Source organism: Dasypus novemcinctus, chromosome 2 (genome assembly GCF_030445035.2).
Source record: "Dasypus novemcinctus isolate mDasNov1 chromosome 2, mDasNov1.1.hap2, whole genome shotgun sequence".
NCBI classification, from domain to species: Eukaryota; Metazoa; Chordata; class Mammalia; order Cingulata; family Dasypodidae; genus Dasypus; species Dasypus novemcinctus.
In genome coordinates this window covers 146,997,465-147,015,004 of record NC_080674.1, presented here as the reverse complement: position 1 = coordinate 147,015,004, position 17,540 = coordinate 146,997,465, and the positions used below count along the sequence as shown (strand labels likewise).

General features: G+C 39.1%; 1 protein-coding gene and 1 pseudogene across 12 annotated transcripts in view; both read left to right on the top strand.

Annotated features, from left to right (window-relative positions):
• SIL1 (SIL1 nucleotide exchange factor) overlaps positions 1 to 17,540 on the top strand; it is a 336,574-nt gene that overhangs the window by 202,835 nt on the left and 116,199 nt on the right. The window lies entirely within an intron of this gene.
• Positions 931 to 1,850, top strand: LOC139439897 (14-3-3 protein theta pseudogene; annotated as a pseudogene).

Below are 17,540 nucleotides of genomic sequence, written 5' to 3'. Positions count from 1 at the left end.
GGATTATAAGAAAAGATCTACTATTTTTTTCATTGAAATCCCAGCCAGAGAGGCTAAAAAAATATGGGGCTGAAAAAGTATTCAAAGAAATAATCATTGAAATTTTCCAAATTTGATGAAAGTCATAAAGTGTACAGATTTAAGAAGCTGAGTGTACCCCAAACAAGGTAAGCCCAAAGAAATCTACACAAAGACACAATAGAATCAAATTTCTGACACTAAAGAGAAAAAAACTCTTGAAAGCAACTAAAGAGAAACAGCACATATGGGAACAATAATTGAATGACGGGGAATTTCTCATCTGAAACCATGAAGGCCAGAAGGATGTGACACAACATTTTTCAAGTGCTGAAAAAAAAAAAAGAACTCTACACTCAGCATTCTATAACCAATGAAAATATCTTCCAGGAGTGAAAGCTAAATCAAGATATTCTCAGACAATGGAAAATTAAGAGAATTTGTCACCAGTGGGCCTACTTAAGAAGAATGGTTAAATGGTATTCTCTAAATAGAGAGGAAATAGTAGCAGAAGAAATGTAGGATATCAGGAAGGAAAAAGGACCAATGGAAGTAATAAAAATAGGGGAAATTATAATAGACTACTCCTCGTGAGTTGTAAAAATTATGTTTGATAGTTGAAGCAAAAATTATGACATCATCTAATAGAGTTTGCAATATATGAAGAGAAAATATCTGAGTATTAAACAGGGGAAAGTATTAAGGGACTAATTGGAGATAAGATTATTTCTATACTTAAAGTATAAAATATTTATACCAATAAGCTATGATACATTATTTAAGTATAATATAATACCTAGGCAGTAATTTTTAAAACTGTACAAAGAGGTGCAAGTCCAGAGCAGATCCAAGTGGAGGGACTTGGGTCACAGCCACCGAGATGGGGGAACCTGCCAAGGAGGCCTCATCCTGATCTGGGTTGCTGCTCGCTGCCCCACACACTTCACCTGCTTTCTTTCCTCCCTAGCCCTTGTCCAGAGGCCCACATTGCCACCCCATTGTGCCCGCCATGGAGAAGACGGAGTTGATTTAGAAGGTGAAGCTGTCCCAGCGAGCCGTGCTTTACGATGATATGACAACCTGCATGAAGGCTGCAATAGATCAGGGGGTCAAGCTTTCCAAAGAAGAAAACAACCTGCTCTCAGTGGCCTACAAGAACATGGTCGGGAGCCTGAGGTCCACTTGGAGGACCATCTCCAGCGTTGACCAGAAAACTGACAGCTCTGACAAGAAGTTGCAGCTTATTAAGGACTACTGGGAGAAAGTAGAGTTGGAACTGAAGTCCATCTGCACCATGGTCCTGGAATTGTCAGATAAATATTTAATAGCCAGTGCAACTAATCCAGAGAGGAAGGTCTTCCATTTGAAGATGAAGGGAGATTACTTCCAGTACCTTGCTGAAGTGGCATGTGGCGATAATCAAAAACAAATAAATAATAGTGAATTCCCAAGGAGCTTACTAAGAGGCATTTGATATATGCAAGAAGAAAATGCAACCCACACATCCAGTCCACCCAGGACTGCCTCTTAAATTTCCTGTATTTTACAATGAGATCCTTAATAACCCAGAACTTGCCTGTACACTGGCTAAACAGCTTTCAGTGAGGCTAGCGCTGAACTTGATACACTGAATGAAGACTCATACAAAGACAGCACCTTCATCATGCAATTGCTTAGACACAATCTAACATGGCCATCAGACAGTATAGGAGAAGAATGGTGATGCAGTAGAAGAGGCAGAAAACTAAATGCATACAAGAGTCATCTTTATCCTCAAGAAACCTTTTTACACATCTCCGTTCCATATTCCACTTGGATTTCCTATAGCAAAGAAACCCATTCATGTGTATGGAGTTCATACTGCAGCTTTGGGAAAACTCCATTCCTTGATTTATGTTTGTCTTGGCCTTCCTGGTGTGCAGTACTGCTGTAGAAAACTATTAATAGCTTCATTTCATATAAGCATAAGTGCTTCCAAACACTTATGTAGAGGACTAAAATGTATTTGGTATTTAGGCAATCTGAACCAATTCTGCAAGTTACTGTGAAGATATGAAAATGTAGTTAATTACAATTAAAGAATATTCTACATAACTTCTTTTTTTTTCATTTTTTAAAAATTTATTTTTCTACATAACTTCTGAATTTCTATATTCTCCCCCTTACTCTTCTTTAGGGATTTCCTTTCAATAAGCAACTTTTCCATGCTCTTAATATATTCCTTTTTTAGTAGGAATCCAGAAGTAGTAGATTGGATGGAAAAACATTTGACATTTCTAGGCTGAGGGTGACTAATTGAAATGCCTCCTACATAATATACTATGGAAGTCAAGTATATCTGTGGCAACAGGGAATTTCCTTATTCCCTTTTCATATGCTGCTGTTTAAGTTGACAACTTCCCTTCTCAATAAAAATTCACTTATACTCCTAAACAAAACAAAACAAACAAAAAAAAAACAAAAAGCTGTACAAAGAGATATACTGAAAAACACTATAGATAAACTAAAATGGAATTTAAAATATGTAACCCACCAGAAGACAAGGGAAGCAGAAGAACAAAGACAGAGGGAGCAAACAAAACAAAAAATAAAATGGTAAACTTAAACTCCACCTTATGAATAATTACATTAAATGGCTTAAATATACCAGTTTAAAAAAAACAGGGATTGGCAAAATGGATAAAACCCAACTATATGCTACCTACAAGAAACATACTCAAATATAATGATACAGGTAGGTTGAAAGTAAAAGAAAGGCAAATATATGTGTTAATCCAAGACAACAACAACAACAACAACAACAACAAAACAAGAGTAACTATCAGATAAAATCAACTTTCAACAAAGAAAATTATCAGGGGCAAAGAGGAAATCATGTGTAATGATCAAAGTATCATCTCATCAGGAAGATACAGGAATCCTAAAGGTATATGTATCAAATAACAGAGCTTCAGAATACACGAAATAAAAACTGATAGAACTGAAAGGATAAACAGACAAATCCACAGTTATTGCTGGGGACTTCAACACCCCTTTCTCAGCAATTGATATGACTACTAGAGAGAAAATGAGCAGAAATATAAAAGAACTGAACAGCATCATCAACCAGTAAGTGTTGTTGATATTTATAGAAAACTTTCCAACTATAGCAGAATGCACTTTCCAATAGACCATATTCTTGGTTATAAAACAAACCTCAACAAATTTAAAAGAATCAAAATTATACAGTGTGTGTGCTCTGACCATAATGGAATCAAACTAGATATCAAGGGAAGTGGACTTGGCGCAGTGGTTAGGGCGTCCGCCTACCACATTGGAGGTCTGCGGTTTAGACCCCGGGCCTCCTTGACCCGTGTGCAGATGGCCCATGCTCAGTGCTGATGTGCGCAAGGAGTGCTGTGCCATGCAGGGGTGTCCCCGCATAGGGGAGCCCCATGCGCAAGGAGTGCACCCTGTAAGGCGAGCCGCCCAGCGTGAAAGAAAGCACAGCCTGTCCAGGAATGGCGCCGCACACACGGAGAGCTGACACAACAAGATGACGCAACAAAAAGAAACACAGATTCCCATGCCGCTGACAACAACAGAAGTGGACAAAGAAGATGCAGCAAATAGACACAGAGAACAGACAACCGGGGGCGGGGGGGAGAGAAATAAATAAATCTTTAAAACAAACAAACAAACAAAAACTAGACATTAATAACAGAAAGGTAAGACAAAAATACCCAAAACACTTGAGTCAAAGAGGAAATTTCAAGGGAAGTAAAAAAAGAAAATATATTGAACTGAATGAAAATTAAAATATAACATTGAAATTTGTGGTATATAACTAAAGGAGGGAAATCTATAGCACTAAATGCTTATATTAATAAGAACTGAGGGAAGCGGCTGTGACTCAATCAATTGGGCTCCCATCTACCATATGGGAGGCCCTGGGTTCACATCCCAGGGCCTCCTTGTGAAGACAAGCTGGCCTGCACTTGCAGAGAACTGAAGGCCCTTGCCCATGGAGAGCTGGCACAGCAAGGTAACACAACAAAGGGAGATAAGAAAATACAGAAGAACGTGCAGCAAATGGACACAGAGAGCAGACAGTAAGCAGGCTGCAAGGGAGGGGGGAATAAATAAAAAATAGAATATAAATAGATGGATGGATGGATAGATGGATAGATAGATGGATAGATAAATAGACAGAACTGAGGTCTCAAAATGTGCTCCTACCATAAGAAATAGAAAAAGACAAGGAAAATAAGCTCAAAGCAAGCAGAAGAAAAGAAATAATAAAAATCAGAAATCAATGAAACTGTTAAAAGGAAAACTCTAGAGAAATATCAATGAAACTAAAAGCTGACAAACCATTAGCAACACTGAAAAATGAAAGAAAAATCAATAAGACACAAATTACCAGTAGCAGGAATGAAACAGGAACTAACACAGATCCTGCGGATGTTAGAAAGTTAATAAGAAAATACTATGATCAACTCCATGCACATAAATTTGGCAACTTTGGTGAAATAGTCCGATTCGTTTAAAAACACATACTACCCAAATGTACTCAATATGAAATTGATAATCCAAATAGTCCTATAACCATTAAAGAAATCTAACTTGAAGAGAAAAGCCTCCCCCAAGAGAAAACTCCAGGCACAGATAATTTCACTTGAGACTCTATCAGTCATTTTAGAAAAATTGATGTCTTAGTTCTGCAAAATGAAAGAGGGAGCATTTTTTATGCCCCTCACACACAGTTTTCCCTCTTACTAACATTTTGCATTAGTGTGGTGCACTTGTTACAATTGGTGAGCCACTATTATTATATTAACTAAACCTTGTAGTTTACATTAGGATTCATTCTTTGTGTTGTACACTTCTATTTTTCTTTTTTAAAAAATTCTATTGTGGTAACATATACAAAATAACATTTCCCATTTTAACCATTTGCCAGTATACCATTCAGTGGTGTTAATTACATTCACAGTATTATGCTACCATCAACACCATCTGTTACCAAAACTTTTCCTTTTCCCTAGACAGAAATTCTTCTCAGCTTATTTTATAAATCCATTATTATGCAGATACCTAATTCAGGCAAAACACAAAAAAGAAAACTGTAAAACAGTATCTTTCATGAATATAGATGTAAAAATCATCAACAAAATATTAACAAATTGAATCTAGTAATGTATAAAAAGAATTATATACCACAACCAAGGCTGGTTCATTGTACAGTAATCAACCAATGAACCATATCAATAAGCTGAAGAAAAATCACATGATCATGTCAATTGATATAAAAAAAATGTTTGGGGGAAGCAGACTTGGTCCAATGGATAGGGCATCTGCCTACCACATGGGAGGCCCACTGTTCAAACCCTAGGCCTTCTTGACCTGTGTGGAGCTGGCCCATGCACAGTGCTGATGCGCACAAGGAGTGCCCTGCCACGCAGGGGTGACCCCCACACAAGGAGTGTGCCCTGTAAGGAGAGCCACCCAGCGTGAAACAAAGTGCATCCTGCCCAGGAATGGCGCTGCACACATGGAGAGCTGACACAACAAGATGACGCAACAAAAAGAAATACAGATTCCTGGTGCTGCTGATAAGGATAGAAGTGGTCACAGAAGAACACAGCGAGGGGAGCGGCGGACTTGGCCCAGTGGTTAGGGCGTCCGTCTACCTCATGGGAGGTCTGCAGTTCAAACCTCGGGCCTCCTTGACCCATGTGGAGCTGGCCCATGCACAGTGCTGATGCGTGCAAGGAGTGCCCTGTCACGCAGGGATATCCCCTGCGTAGGGAAGCCCCATGCGCAAGGAGTGCACCCCATAAGGAGAGCCGCCCAGGGCGAAAGAAAGTGCAGCCTGCCGAGGAATGGCACTGCCCACACGGAGAAGTGACATAACAAGATGACGCAACAAAAAGAAACACAGTTTCCCATGCCTCTGACAACAACAGAAGCGGACAAAGAAGACGCAGCAAATAGACACAAAGAACAGATAACCAGGGGGGCGAGGGGGGAGAGAAATAAATAAATTAAAAAAATCTAAAAAAAAAAAAAAGAAGAAGAAGAACACAGCGAATGGACACAGAGAGCAGACAACTGGGGGATTTAAAAATAAATCTTTTAAAAAAATGTTTGGGAAATTCATAATAACTCAGAAACCTAGGAATAGAGAGGACCTCCCCCAACTTGATATAGAGCATCTACAATAAATTACGTTCAACATCATACTTAGTAGTAAAAGACTGAATGCTTTGCCGCTAAGATCAAGAACAAGACAAGGATGTCCACTCTCATCACTTTTCCTCGTAATAGTCCTAGCCAATGCAATAAGGCAAGAAAAGGAAATAGGCATATGGATTGGAAAAGAAGAAATGAACCTACCCATCCCTATTTCCAGAGGACATGATTTCTATGTAGAAATCCCAAAGAACCTACCAAGAAACACTCCTATAATTTATAAGTGAATTCAGCAGGATTACAGAATATAAGACCAATACAAGTCAATTGTACCTCTGTATGCTAGGAACAAACATGTGGAAACTGAAAATAAAAACAGTACCATTTACAGTTGCTCCTCAAATAATGAAATACTTAGAAATAACTCTAATAAAATGTTGAAAATTATAAAATGTTGATGAAAGAAATCAGGAAAGACTTAAATGGAGGATATACCATGTTCCTCAATTGGAAGGAAGCACAGTAAAAGTCAGTGCTTCCCAAATTGATCTGTAGGCTTACTGCAATTCCTATCAAAATCCCAGGAAAATTTTGTAGATATAGACAAGCTTATTCTAAAATTTACATGAAAAGACAAAGGAACTAGAACAGTTAAAACAATTTTGAAAAAGAATACTACAGCGGAGGAATACTGGTATGGGATGTTATTGACAGACGGAATGGGGTTGACAGGGAGTTATACAGGGCATGTGTCCAGGGTGCATGGAAATGTTTGGATATACTCATAGTGGAAACAATTAAAAACAACAGCTGGGGGGGTACTGGGTTCCTGGCCGGGGTGGGGGTGGCTCTGTTGTGGTCCCTAGGGGAGCAGCGGCAGTCCTCCAGGTGCAATGGTAAGGACCAGGAAGGAATGAGGGTCCAACAGTGAGCCCCTGATACTAATGACTATGCTTGTGAGCCTATACACCTGAAATAAGAACAAGGCCTAGGGAAACGGACTTGGCCCAGTGGTTAGGGCGTCCGTCTACCACATGGGAGGTCCGCGGTTCAAACCCCGGGCCTCCTTGACCTGTGTGGAGCTGGCCCATGTGCAGTGCTGATGCGCACAAGGAGTGCCCTGCCGCGCAAGGAGTGCGCCCCATAAGGAGAGCCGCCCAGCGCGAAAGAAAGTGTAGCCTGCCCAGGAATGGCGCCGCCCACACTTTCCGTGCTGCTGACGACAACAGAAGTGGACAAAGAAACAAGACGCAGCAAATAGACACAGAGTACAGACAACCGGGGGAGGGGGGGAATAAAATAAAATAAAATAAATAAATCTTTAAAAAAAAAGAGAACAAGGCCTAGAGCAACACTGTGCCTAAGAGTTCCCTCCTGACAGCCTCCGTGTTACTCAAATGTGGCCAGTCAGTCTCGAAGCCAAACTCAGCATGTAAATGCAATGCCTTTCCCCCAGCGTGGGGATGAGCCTCCCTGGCACCGAGGGATCACTACCAAGTACCAGCTGATGACGTAACTAGAAAATGACCTTGAGTTAAAGGTTCAACGTGGACCAGCAGATTATCCCTGTCTACATATAAAAACAGGAGTTAAAAATGCTGTTTGACCTAAAGTAAGGGGGAAATGGAAAGGACAAATGAGTTCATATGGCTATGAGTCTCTAAAAAAGAGTCTGGAGGTTGTCAGAAGGATTGCCCTTATGCACACCTGAGCAGAGTCTCAGAGACAGATAAAGTAGATATAACCCCAGGTATTGGTTCTTTTGAGGGCTGAAGAGACCCACAGGTTCTATGGTCATGGCAGATGGGGTTCACTGCCATGTCAGTTGGCCCTTCTTTGGAGCTGGTGTTTCTGCGTGATGGAGCTGGACTCAGATAGGATCTCTTTTCACAAGCCTTTTATGCTATTTACTGGAATTGTAGTTGGTGCTGGGGTTTAAGATATATCTAGGGGATTTGAATCTCTGGACTGACAATATGATAGCCAGGCCCTGAGCCTCAACAGACTTTAGCTCCTACACTCTGGTTTATTGGACTTACCCCACTCAGCTAACATGGAGTTGAAGAATGTCAACCACCACATCATGGAGCCTAGAGTGCCTACAACTGAAAGCAGGAGGATTGCATCCAGTATCCATGTGGAATCTAAGCCCCCTCTTGACATAGATGTGGAATGGACACAACCAAGCCAAGGTCCACAGGAAGGAGGAATACAGTAAGGATTAGAGTGGACTTAATGATATCCTGTTCATGAACTGTTGTGGTTAATAATTGAGAAAATGTGGCATTGGTGTGGAAAAAGTGGCCATGGTGGCTGCTGGGTACAGGGAATGGGAGAAAGAGATGAGATGTGGAGGCATTTTTGGGACTTGGAGTTGTCCTGGGTGGTGCTCCAGGGACAATTGCTGGACACTGTATGTCCTCCCATGGCCCACTGGATGGAACGTGGGAGAGTGTGGGCTATGGTGTGGACCACAGGCCATGGGGTGCAGCGATGCCCAAAGATGTACTCACCAGATGCAATGGATGTGTCATGATGATGGGGGAGAGTGTTACTGTGGGGGGAGTGGTGGGGTGGGGGCAGTGGGGGTGAATGGGGACCTCATATTTTTGAATGTAATATTTTTTAGAAAATGAATAAATTGAGTAGAATTTGGGGAAAAGAAAAAGAAAAAGAATACTAGAGTGGGCAAAATCACTCAGATTGGTTTTTAAGACTTTGTAGCTACACTAATCAAGACTGCAAGGTACGAGTAGAGAGAAAGACACACAGATCAATGGAGCAAAATAGAAATAGTTGAAATATATACACAGCAATATACCCAACTGATTTTTTACAGAGATGCAAAAATAATTTTTTAAAAAAAATTTCTCTCCCCTTCCTTCCCCTGCCCCCCCCCCCCAGGTGTCTGCTCTCTGTGTCCATTCGCTGTGTGTATCCCAGTGGCACTGGGAAACTGTGTCTCTTTTTTGTTGCATCATCTTGCTGCATCAGCTCTCCATGTGTGCAGTGCCACTCCTGGGCAGGCTGTACTTATTTTGCACTGGGCAGTTCTCCTTATGGGGCACACTTCTTGTGCATGGGGCTCCCCTACATGGTGGACACCCCTGCGTGGCACAGCACTCCTTGTGCGCATCAGCACTGAGCATGGGCCAGCTCACCACACGGGTCAGGAGGCCCTGGGTTTGAACCCTGGACCTCCCATGTGGTAGGCGGATGCTCTATTGGTTGAGCCAAATCCACTTCCCACAAAAATAATTTAAAGAAAAATAGTCCTTTCAACAAATAATGCTGAACAACTAGACATATATAGGCAAAATTGTTTCACCTTTGTTTAAACTCACAACTTATTCAAAAATTCAAAATCTGTTAATTAATAGATTTAAATGTAAAATATAAAACTGAAAAACTTTTTAGAAAAAAACATAAAACATCTTTGGGAACTAGGGCTAGGTAAAGAGTTCTTTTTTTTTTTTTTTTAAAGATTTATTTATTTAATTTCCCCCCCTCCCCTGGTTGTCTGTTCTTGGTGTCTATTCGCTGCGTCTTGTTTCTTTGTCCGCTTCTGTTGTCGTCAGCGGCACGGGAAGTGTGGGCGGCGCCATTCCTGGGCAGGCTGCTCTTTCTTTTCACGCTGGGCGGCTTTCCTCACGGGCGCACTCCTTGCACATGGGGCTCCCCCATGCGGGGGACACCCTTGCGTGGCACGGCACTCCTTGCGCACATCAGCACTGCGCATGGCCAGCTCCACACAGGTCAAGGAGGCCTGGGGTGTGAACCGCGGACCTCCCATATGGTAGACGGACGCCCTAACCACTGGGCCAAAGTCCGTTTCCCGGTAAAGAGTTCTTAAGACACAACACCAAATGCACAATCCGTTAAAGAAAAGAAATATAAATTGGGTTACATCAAAATTAAAACCTTTTCTCTGTGAAAGACATTGTGGAGAATATGAAAAGAAAAGCTACAAACTGGAGGAAATATTTGCTAGTCATATATCAGCAGTGTTCCCTTTTACAAGATATGTGGGACTGTAAAAATGTCCTGCACCCTGAAACTTTGCAAAGCAATCTTAATAATCAGTGGGAAAAATGATTGTTTCATGATCTTTAAAATTTGTTATCAGAACATTACTGTCAGTTTTTAAATGTATAGTGAAGTGAAAAAAGTAATGCTAATATTTATTTAGTCCACTATAACTTAAAACATTAGAAACGTTGAGAATTAAATTCTTTCATTTTTTGTAAAATAGCTACTGAGTGGTGTGAATAGTGTTTAACTTCTTATTGTGTGATTTATGATAAGGAGTTTGCATATGCTGAGAGTTTATTTAATGTGAATTTTTTCACATTCACTTCATCCTTTTCATCACTTTTCTAATTTATATTGATAAGTCTTCCTTCACTTATTTTTTCTGGCTCCATAGCTAGAGTATATCAAATGGCAACTGTGTGGACATTTTCATGGTCAGCTATTTCTCCTATAACCCCATTTATGTTCAATTTGAATTTCACTAGAAGAATTACCATTTTTGGTTTCTTTGCTGCACTTTGATAGTCGTTGGTCAGTTCCTTCTTTCTGTTATCATGCTTGTAAAATGTTATATGGACTTATCACTGGGAGACAAGGAGGCAGCACAGCTACATGTTTTGCTGTCTGTGGGAACTAAGTCACAGATGCAGTGACCAATCACCAACAGACTTTGAAAGAAGTGATATGATTGGTCACTGATCATGAAGGGCATCTGTTATTTGTGTAGTCATTTGTAGACTGAAGAGCCATCAGCAAAGTTTGTAATTTATGCAATTACCCATAGCTAATATACTGTGGTAACAGAAATTTGAATCATGTTGGGGAACTGGGGTTATTTAACTAAACCATGGTATTAAAAACTGGTACATATCAGAACTATGCAAAGTAAGGACTACCAGTGTCTGATAAAGGACTTGTATCTAAAAAATATATAGTTACTTTCAGAACTCAGCAGTGAAAAACCAATAACCTGTTTAGAAAATGGACAAAGGACATGAATAGCTATTTCACCAGAGGATATATGAATGTCACATAAACACGTGAAAAGATGTTTAACATCATTAACCACTGGGGAAATGAAAAGTACATCCACAGTGAGGTATCATTGGACATCTATCAGAATGGCTAAAATAAAAAGTGGTAATAATACTAAATACTGGTGAGGATGTGGAGAAATTGGAGCTTTCATACATTGTTGGTAGGAATATACCAACATTATTGGTACATTTCAGTTGTTCTGAAAAATAGTTTGGCAGTTTCTTATAAAATTAAACGTGCTCATTATATGACCCCAGAAATTGCACTTTTGGGTATTTATTCCAGAGAAATAAATCTGTTCATACAAAACCTATGTGTGAAAATTCATAGCAGATTTATTTATAATAGCTGAAACCTGGAAGCAACAAAGATATTCTTCAGCAGATAAATGGTTAAACAAACTGTGGTATATCTATACAACGCAATACTACTCACCAATTAAAAGAGATGAACTCTTGATATGTAAAATAATTTGGATGGATCTCAAGGACATCATGCTCAGTGAAAGAAGTCAGTCTCAAAAGATTATAAACTATGTAATTCCATTTATGTAACCGTCTCAAAATGTTCAAATTATAGCAATGAAGGACAAATTCGTGGTTGCCAGGAGATAGGACAGGAGGGGAACTGGAAGGAGGATGTCTGGCTATACAGGGGGGCAGCACAATCAAGTTCTTTGGTAGTTGTGGAACAGATCTGTAGCTTGATTGTTCTGGTGGTTACACAAATATACTTGTGGGTAAAATTGTATAGAACTATATACATACACATACATACATTACATGTAAAAACTGGTAGAATTTGAAAAAGACCTGTAGTCTAGTTATCAGTATTGTATCTTAATTTGATGGTGTACAATATCAAAAAATATTTTATCATAACTTTGTACAGTTATGATAATGTACTTTCATTAAATAGGATGTGGTATACCACTGGAGGAAGTTGGGTAAATGTTACATGATACTCTCTATACCATTTTTGCAACTTCCTCTGAATTTATAATTATTTCAAAATAAAAAGCCTTCCTGAGGGCCAGGCACACATAATTTTTGTGGAGCAGAGATGGGTAATTTCCTATCCTAACATCCCATAACTCATCTTGCCTTTCATTCCATAGCTCTAGACAGTGACTCAGCCTTGCCAGAACCCTTTGCCTAGCCTTCAGCAGCCATGCAGGATCCTGTAGCTAGGTACAGTGAGAACATTTCTCTGTAGTTTTAGCTCCAAGAAGCAGAATTTAGCTCTCCATAGATGTGATTGTTTTGCTAAAATTTTGGTCATTTTTTAACAAAAATTATTTTGTAAAATAGAGAAGTTGCAAGTTTATAGAAAAACCATGCATAAAATACAGAGTTCCCATATACCACCCTATTATTACATCTTACAATAGCCTGGTATATTTGTTACAATTCATGAAAGAACATTTTTATAATTGTATTATTATTTTTTCTATTTTTTATATGAGAAGTTGTGGGTTTATAGAAAAATCATGAATAAAATACAGGATTCCCATTTACCACCCTATTATTAACACCTTGCATTGGTGTGGTACATTTGTTGCAATTGCTGAAAGCACATTTTTGTAATTGTACTATTAACTTTAGTCTGTGATTTAACTTAATATTCACTGCATGTTGTACAATTCCAAGGATTTTTAAAAAAATCTTTATTCTAGTATCATATATATGACCTAAAATTTCCTCTTTTAACTACATTCCAATATATAATTCAGTGCTGTTAATTATAGTCACAATATTGTACTATCATCACCACCATCCATTATCAAAACTTTTTCATTATCCCAAATAGAAGCGTTTTATATTTTAAGCCTTAACTCCCTATTGCCTACTCCAACCCTGTCCCTGGTAACCTGTATTATGGGTTCTGACTTTGCTCTAATTATCTCATATCAGCGAGATCATACAATATTTGTCTTTTTGTGTCTGGCTTATTTCACTCAACATGATGTCTTCAAGGTCCATCCGTGTTTTTGCAGGTATCAGAACTTCATTCCTTTTTATGGCTGAATAATATTCTATTGTGTGTATATGCCACATTTTATTTATCCATTCATCAGTTGATGGACACTGGGTTGCTTCCTTGTTTTCAGTTCTTTTGGGTATATACCTAGAAATGGGATTGCCTGGTCACACGATAAATTCTATAACTTAACTTTCTGAGGAACTGTCTTCCACAAGCAGCTGCACCATTTTACATTCCCACCAGCAAAGAACGAGTGCACCTATTTCGCCACATCCTCTCCAACACTAGTTATTTTCCTTTTTTTTTTTTTTAATATACTAGCCATTTTGGTAAGTGTGAAATGGTACCTCATTGTGACTTTGGTTTGCATTTCCCTAATATCTAATGAAGTTGAGTATCTTTTCTTGTGCTTTTTAGCCATTTGTATATCTTCTTTGGAGAAAAATCTATTCAAGTCATTTGCCCATTTTTTAATTAGGTTGTTTGTCTTTGTGTTGAATTGTAGGATATTCAACCTTTATTAGATATATGGTTTCCAAATATGTTCTTCCATTGAGTAGTTTGTCTTTTTACTTTCGTGATAAAGTCCTTTGCACAAAATCCTTTAATTTTTCTCTTTTTTAAAAATATATTTTTATTACAGAAATTGTGAACTTACAAAACCATCATGCGCATGTGTCGAATTCCCATTCCATATCCCTTCACCAACACATTACATCACTGTGGAACATTTGTTACAGATTATGAGATAGTATCATCAGATGATTACCACTAACTGGTCCATAGCCTACATTTGGCATATTTTTCCCATACTTCCCTATTAACACAGTACATCTTTGGCACTGATGTAAGAATGTTACAGTACTGCTGTTAACTATTGTCCATAGGTTACATTAATTGTATTTTTCCCATGCTTCTCCACATTCCTACCACCCTGCAATAGTGATGTTCATCTGTTCTAGTTCACAGAAGGACATTCTTGCATTTGTACTATTAACCACAATTCTCATCCACCTCTGAGTTCACTGTGATATTCAGTCCTTATATTATTCTCTAGCTTTCTTTCAATTGACATTTACATCCCTAGACTACCTTTTCAGCCATAATCCCATTTATAAACCAGCTGCTACTAACTATAATGTTACCATCAACTCTATGCACAAAAGCCTTTCATTTTGAGAAGGTCCCATTTATCTATTTTTTTCTTTCCTTGCATGTGCTGTGTGTATAAAATCTAAGGAACCATTGGATACTGAAGATGCTTCCCTATGTTTTCTTCTATTAATAGTAGTTTTATGGTTCTGGCTCTTATATTTAGGTCTTTAATTCATTTTGAATAGACTTTTATATATGTTGTGAGGTAGGGGTCCACTTTCATTGATTTGCAAATGGAGATCCACTTTTCTCAGCACATTTGTTGATGACACTATTCACTCCCAATTGAGTGGACTTGGCACCCATGTAAATAACTATTTGCCAACAAATGTGATGTTTGATTTCTGAATTCTCAGTTCAGTTCCATTGGTCTATATGTGTCTCCTTGTGCCAGTACCTTGCTGTTTTATTACTGTGGCTTTGTAGTAAGTTTTAAGATCCAGAAGTGTAAGTACTCTGACTTTGTTCCTGTTTTTTAAGATGACTTTAGCTATTTGGGGTCCTTTATCCTTCCGTATAAATTCGATGATTGGCTTTTCCATTTCTGCAAAGAAGGTCGTTGGAATTTTGATTGGGATTGCATTGAATTTGTATAATTGCTATAGGTAGAATCGATATCTTAACAATATTTAGTCTTCTACTCCATGAACTTGGAATGCCCTTCCATTTATTTAGATCTTCTTTGATTTCTTTTAGCAATGTTTTGTAGTTTTCCGTGTATAAGTCCTTTACCTCCTTGGTTAGATTTATTCCTAGTATTTGATTATTTTAGTTGGTATTGTAAATGGGGTTTTGATTTCTTCTCTCAATTGTTCAGTATATTTGAAACAATATAGATTTTCAGGTGTTACTCTTGTACTCTGCCACTTTGTGCAATTTTTTTATTAGTTCCAGTAGCTTTGTTGTGGATTTTTCAGGATTTTCTGTGTATAGTATCATGTCATCTGGAAGTAATGAATGTTTTACTTCTTCCTTTCCAACGTGGATGCCTTTTATTTCTTTCTCTTGCTTAATTGCTGTTGCTAGAACTTCCAGTACAATGTTGAATAACAGTGGGGACTCTGGGTATCCTTGTCTCATTCCTGATCTTGGAGGGAAAGCTTTCAGTCTTTTACCATTAAGTAAGATGTTAGCTGTGGATTTTTCATATGTGCCATTTATTCTGTTGAGGAAGGTTCCTTCTATTCCTAGTGTTCTAAGTGTTTCTATCAAGAAGGGGTGCTGGATACTGTTAAATGCTTTTGCTGCATCAGTTGAGATATCCATGTGTTTTTTTCCCTTTGTTCTATTAATGTGTATTACATTATTTGATTTTCTTTTCCTGAACTATGCTGGGAGACCTGGGATAAATCCCCCTTGATCCTGGTGTATAATGCTTTTGATGTTGTTTGAAAGCTATTGTCTCAATATCTGTACATCAGTTTCAGTAAATATGGTATGAATATGTTAAAAGATTATTGCTGTGGAAGGGAAAAGGTTTTATGTTGGATATGTGGGAGTATTATATATTGTATATATGAATTACTGTGATCTAAAACTCTTGTGAAGATAAGCTTAATAATTAGAAAAAAGAAAAAAAGATAGGGTATAGAATTTTTCCAAATTAATATGTATTCTATATCTAACCTTTAAACTCATTGCTATATTCCATTTTACTATTAAGGGAATATATTGGGCTTCACTTTTCAGGAAGTTTTGGATCACAGAGAGGTTCAACAATGGCAGCGGAGGAATACTGGTGTGGGATGTTATTGACACGGGACACATGGTTGGCAGGGAGTTCTACAGGGCATATATTCAGGGTACATAAAAATGTTAGGATATTTTCATAGTGAAAACAATTAAAAACAACAACTGAGGGAGTGCTGAGTTCCTAGCCAGGGGAGCTCTATCACAATCCCTAAACGAACAGCAACAGTCCCCCAAGTGCAACGGCAAAGACCAAAAAAGAATGAAGGTCCAACAATGAGCCCCTGATACTAATGACTATGCTTGTGAGCCTGTGCACCTGAAATAAGAACAAGACCTAGAGCAGCAATGTGCCTAAGAGTTACCTCCTGAGAGCCTCCATGTTGCTCAAATGTGGCCAGTCTCAAAGCCAAACACAGCATGTAAATTCGTTGCCTTTCCCCCCAGCGTGGGACATGACTCCTGGGGATGAGCCTCCCTGGCGCCGAGGGATTACTACCAAGTACCAGCTGATGATGTAACTAGAAAATGACCTTGAATAAAAGATTCAACTCGGACCAGCACAATATCTCAGTCTACATATAATAACAGGAGTTAAAAATGCTTTTTGACCTAAATCAAGGGGGAAATGAAAAGGACAAATGAGTTTATATGGCTATGAGTCTCTAAAAAAGAGCTGGGAGGTTATCAGAGGGGTTGCCCTTATGCACACCTGAGCAGAGTCCCAGAGACAGATAAAGTAGATACAACCCCAAGTATTGGTTCTCTGAGTGCTACAGAGACCCACAGGTTTTATGGTCATGGCAGATGGAGTTCAGTGCCATGTCAGTTGGCCCTTCTTTGGAGCTGGTGTTTCTGTGTGATGGAGCTGAACTCAGATGTCATCTCTTTTCACAAGCCTTTCCTGTTACTTTACCAGAATTGTAGTTGGTGCTGGGGTTTAAGATATACCCAGGGGATCTGAATCTCTGGACTGACCATATGATAGCCAGGCCCTGGGCCCCAACAGACTTCAGCTCCTACACTCTGGTTTATTGGACTTACCCCACTCAGCTAAAATGGAGTTGAAGAAGGTCAACCACCACACCATGGAGCCAAGAGTGCCTACAACTGAAAGCAGGAGGATTGCATCCAGCATCCATGTGGAATCTAAGCCCCCTCTTGACACAGATGTGGAGTGGACACAACGAATCCAAGGTCCACAGGATGGAGGAATAGAATATGGATTAGAGTGGACTTACTGATATTCTATTCATGAACTATGGTGATTAGTAATCAAAGAAAATGTGGCATTGGTGTGGAGAAAGTGACCATGGTGGCTCCTGGTTGTGGGGAATGGGAGGAAGAGATGAGATACGGAGACGTTTTTGGGACTTGGAGTTGTCCTGGGTGGTGCTGCAGGGACAATTACCGGACATTGTAGGTCCTCCAGTGGCCCACTGGATGGAACG